Raw genomic sequence first — 5,837 nt, 5'->3', positions numbered from 1 at the left:
AGACAGTGTAATGTTAGTGACAGTATAGAGACAGAGACAGTGTAGAGACAGAGACAGTGTAATGTTAGTGACAGTGTAGAGACACTGTAATGTTAGTGACAGTATAGAGACAGAGACAGTGTAATGTTAGTGACAGTATAGAGACAGAGACAGTGTAATGTTAATGACAGTGTAGAGACACTGTAATGTTAGTGACAGTATAGAGACAGAGACAGTGTAGAGACAGAGACAGTGTAATGTTAGTGACAGTATAGAGACAGAGACAGTGTAATGTTAGTGACAGTATAGAGACAGAGACAGTGTAATGTTAATGACAGTGTAGAGACACTGTAATGTTAGTGACAGTATAGAGACAGAGACAGTGTAGAGACAGAGACAGTGTAATGTTAGTGACAGTATAGAGACAGAGACAGTGTAATGTTAGTGACAGTATAGAGACAGAGACACTGTAATGTTAGTGACAGTATAGAGACAGAGACAGTGTAATGTTAGTGACAGTGTAGAGACAGAGACAGTATAATGTTAGTGACAGTGTAGAAACAGAGACAGTGTAATGTTAGTGACAGTGTAGAGACAGAGACAGTGTAATGTTAATGACAGTGTAGAGACAGTGTAATGTTAGTGACAGTGTAGAGACAGAGACAGTGTAGAGACAGAGACAGTGTAATGTTAGTGACAGTATAGAGACAGAGACAGTGTAATGTTAGTGACAGTATAGAGACAGAGACACTGTAATGTTAGTGACAGTATAGAGACAGAGACAGTGTAATGTTAGTGACAGTGTAGAGACAGAGACAGTATAATGTTAGTGACAGTGTAGAGACAGAGACAGTATAATGTTAGTGACAGTGTAGAGACAGAGACACTGTAATGTTAGTGACAGTATAGAGACAGAGACAGTGTAATGTTAGTGACAGTGTAGAGACAGAGACAGTATAATGTTAGTGACAGTATAGAGACAGAGACAGTGTAATGTTAGTGACAGTGTAGAGACAGAGACAGTATAATGTTAGTGACAGTATAGAGACAGAGACAGTGTAATGTTAGTGACAGTGTAGAAACAGAGACAGTGTAATGTTAGTGACAGTGTAGAGACAGAGACAGTATAATGTTAGTGACAGTGTAGAGACAGAGACAGTGTAATGTTAGTGACAGTATAGAGACAGAGACAGTGTAGAGACAGAGACAGTGTAATGTTAGTGACAGTGTAGAAACAGAGACAGTGTAATGTTAGTGACAGTGTAGAGACAGTATAATGTTAGTGACAGTGTAGAGACAGAGACAGTGTAATGTTAGTGACAGTGTAGAGACAGAGACAGTGTAGAGACAGAGACAGTGTAATGTTAGTGACAGTGTAGAGACAGAGGCAGTGTAATGTTAGTGACAGTATAGAGACAGAGACAGTGTAATGTTAGTGACAGTGTAGAGACAGAGACAGTATAATGTTAGTGACAGTATAGAGACAGAGACAGTGTAATGTTAGTGACAGTGTAGAAACAGAGACAGTGTAATGTTAGTGACAGTGTAGAGACAGAGACAGTATAATGTTAGTGACAGTGTAGAGACAGAGACAGTGTAATGTTAGTGACAGTATAGAGACAGAGACAGTGTAGAGACAGAGACAGTGTAATGTTAGTGACAGTGTAGAAACAGAGACAGTGTAATGTTAGTGACAGTGTAGAGACAGTATAATGTTAGTGACAGTGTAGAGACAGAGACAGTGTAATGTTAGTGACAGTGTAGAGACAGAGACAGTGTAGAGACAGAGACAGTGTAATGTTAGTGACAGTGTAGAGACAGAGACAGTGTAATGTTAGTGACAGTGTAGAAACAGAGACAGTGTAATGTTAGTGACAGTGTAGAGACAGAGACAGTGTAGAGACAGAGACAGTGTAATGTTAGTGACAGTGTAGAGACAGAGACAGTGTAATGTTAGTGACAGTGTAGAGACAGAGACAGTGTAATGTTAGTGACAGTGTAGAGACAGAGACAGTGTAAAGTTAGTGACAGTGTAGAGACATAGAGACAGTGTAATGTTAGTGACAGTATAGAGACAGAGACAGTGTAGAGACAGAGACAGTGTAATGTTAGTGACAGTGTAGAGACACTGTAATGTTAGTGACAGTATAGAGACAGAGACAGTGTAGAGACAGAGACAGTGTAATGTTAGTGACAGTATAGAGACAGAGACAGTGTAATGTTAGTGACAGTATAGAGACAGAGACAGTGTAATGTTAATGACAGTGTAGAGACACTGTAATGTTAGTGACAGTATAGAGACAGAGACAGTGTAGAGACAGAGACAGTGTAATGTTAGTGACAGTATAGAGACAGAGACAGTGTAATGTTAGTGACAGTATAGAGACAGAGACACTGTAATGTTAGTGACAGTGTAGAGACAGAGAGACAGTGTAATGTTAGTGACAGTGTAGAGACAGTGTAATGTTAGTGACAGTGTAGAGACAGAGAGACAGTGTAATGTTAGTGACAGTGTAGAGACAGAGACAGTGTAATGTTAATGACAGTGTAGAGACACTGTAATGTTAGTGACAGTATAGAGACAGTGTAATGTTAGTGACAGTGTAGAGACAGAGACAGTGTAATGTTAGTGACAGTATAGAGACAGTGTAATGTTAGTGACAGTGTAGAGACAGAGACAGTGTAATGTTAATGACAGTGTAGAGACACTGTAATGTTAGTGACAGTGTAGAGACAGAGACACTGTAATGTTAGTGACAGTATAGAGACAGAGACAGTGTAATGTTAATGACAGTGTAGAGACACTGTAATGTTAGTGACAGTGTAGAGACAGAGACACTGTAATGTTAGTGACAGTATAGAGACAGAGACAGTATAGAGACAGAGACAGTGTAATGTTAGTGACAGTGTAGAGACAGAGACAGTGTAGAGACAGAGACAGTGTAATGTTAGTGACAGTATAGAGACAGAGACAGTGTAGAGACAGAGACAGTGTAATGTTAGTGACAGTATAGAGACAGAGACAGTGTAATGTTAGTGACAGTGTAGAGACAGAGACAGTGTAATGTTAGTGACAGTATAGAGACAGAGACAGTGTAGAGACAGAGACAGTATAATGTTAGTGACAGTGTAGAGACAGAGACAGTGTAATGTTAGTGACAGTGTAGAGACAGAGACAGTGTAATGTTAGTGACAGTATAGAGACAGAGACAGTGTAGAGACAGAGACAGTGTAATGTTAGTGACAGTGTAGAGACAGAGACAGTGTAATGTTAGTGACAGTGTAGAGACAGAGACAGTGTAATGTTAGTGACAGTGTAGAAACAGAGACCGTGTAATGTTAGTGACAGTGTAGAGACAGAGACAGTGTAATGTTAGTGACAGTGTAGAGACAGAGACAGTGTAATGTTAGTGACAGTGTAGAAACAGAGACCGTGTAATGTTAGTGACAGTGTAGAGACAGAGACAGTGTAATGTTAGTGACAGTGTAGAGACAGAGACAGTGTAATGTTAGTGACAGTGTAGAAACAGAGACCGTGTAATGTTAGTGACAGTGTAGAGACAGAGACAGTGTAATGTTAGTGACAGTGTAGAGACAGAGACAGTGTAATGTTAGTGACAGTATAGAGACAGTGTAATGTTAGTGACAGTGTAGAGATAGAGACAGTGTAATGTTAGTGACAGTGTAGAGACAGAGACAGTGTAATGTTAGTGACAGTGTTATGTTAGTGACAGTATAGAGACAGTGTAATGTTAGAGACAGAGACAGTGTAATTATAGAGACAGAGACAGTGTAATGGTAGTGACAGTATAGAGACAGAGACAGTGTAATGTTAGTGACAGTATAGAGACAGAGACAGTGTAATGTTAGTGACAGTGTAGAGACAGAGACAGTGTAATGTTAGTGACAGTGTAGAGACAGAGACAGTGTAATGTTAGTGACAGTATAGAGACAGAGACAGTGTGTGTAGAGACAGAGGCAGTGTAATCTCAGTGTAATGTCTCCTTTACACCACTAGATGAGAGCAGAGAACATGATGAGTGATCCGTCCAGGGCCGTACTCATAAATCATCTCTGAGTAGGAGAGCTGATCTAGGACAAATGTTGCATATTCAGATCGTAATCAATACGATTATATGGACAGGTCCTAGATCATCTCTTCTACTCTGAGAAGCTTTGTGGATTCCTGCCCAGACCGTAGTGCCAGTGTCACCTTGTCAGTACTGAGGAAAACAGATGGTGCATCCCACATGGCACCATCTTCCCTATATAGAGCAGTACTGTGTGTGTACTTTTCCAGGGCCCTCGGGTCAAAAATAGTGTACTATATATAGGGAACAGGGACATGTTGACGCAGTTAACACAACGGACATGTTGACTCGGTTAACACAATGGACATATTCACTCGGTTAACACAACAGACATCTTGACGCGGTTAACACAACGGACATGTTGACGCGGTTAACACAACGGACATGTTGACGCGGTTAACACAACGGACACGTTGACGCGGTTAACACAACGGACACGTTGACGCGGTTAACACAACGGACACGTTGACTCGGTTAACACAACGGACACGTTGACGCGGTTAACACAACGGACACGTTGACTCGGTTAACACAACGGACACGTTGACGCGGTTAACACAACGGACACGTTGACGCGGTTAACACAACGGACATGAACTCAGTTTTGCGTATCTCAAACTGAGGTCAGAGGTTAGAGGTTACATCATCACATGACCTTTAGAAGACATCCAAAAAGATGAATCTTCATTTCCAATTTGATAAGAATGTGAACAATGTAGCCAATACTGTAATCCCATCTACCAGACGTCTCTCTCTCTCTCTCTGTCAAACCTATACAGTATTCATGAGGTAGCGATTAAGCCTGGTGATGACGTTACCTATATTGTAATTAAAAATCAAAATATTTTCAGAACTTATATTAACTTTAAGTCACACTTCAACTGCAATTAACAGGTAACTGCCAAAATAAAGGAAACGCGTGAGGAAATGAGGGATACAACGTATATTGGAAGCAGGTGCTTCCACACAGGTGTGGTTCCTAAGTTAATTAAGCAAGTAACATCCCATCGTGCTTAGGGTCGTGTATAGAAATGCTGGTCAGGCCATTATTTTACCTGCCATGGCTATGCCCCCATAGGATGACAATGCCTCTATCCACAGGGCACGAGTGGTCACTGAATGGTTTGATGAGCATGAAAACGATGTAAACCCATATGCCATGGCCGTCTCAGTCACCAGATCTCAACCCAATTGAGTCTATTGGGCACTAGCTCAAAAACCCACCATTAGCACGAATTTCATTAACAAGAAGTACAACAATACAAATCTTTTCCGAGATGTGAGACAATTAACTTGCTATATGTTGTATAGTATAGCTTTGGAATCGTGACATTATGTACTTTCGAGGAAGATAGGCACCTTTCTCGACGTGTACACTGAATTTAGCTTAACAACCGCGTCCCCTGTAGCTCAGTTGGTAGAGCATGGCGCTTGCAACGCCAGGGTTATGGGTTCGTTTCTCCACGGGGGGCCAGTATGAAAAATGTATGCACTCACTAACTGTAAGTCGCTCTGGATAAGAGCGTCTGCTAAATGACTAAAATGTAAATCACAACGTGAACGCAATTGGTCGACAGTCTCCTGGGTGGCGCGTTATACATTCCTTCAATTATTGGATTCCTATCTCGTTTCTATAATATCTCTGGAAACGGAACCACACAATGCACCTTGGAATAAAGAGGCAGACAAATATGAAAAATGTGCTAGATCCTCCGTTTAATAAAAAATGTATCGTGGTAGAAATATCGCAAAAAATATGATCAATCG

Source organism: Coregonus lavaretus (genome assembly GCF_964263955.1).
Source record: "Coregonus lavaretus genome assembly, chromosome: 30".
Classification (NCBI taxonomy): Eukaryota; Metazoa; Chordata; class Actinopteri; order Salmoniformes; family Salmonidae; genus Coregonus; species Coregonus lavaretus.
Note: the sequence above shows the minus strand (reverse complement) of the source record.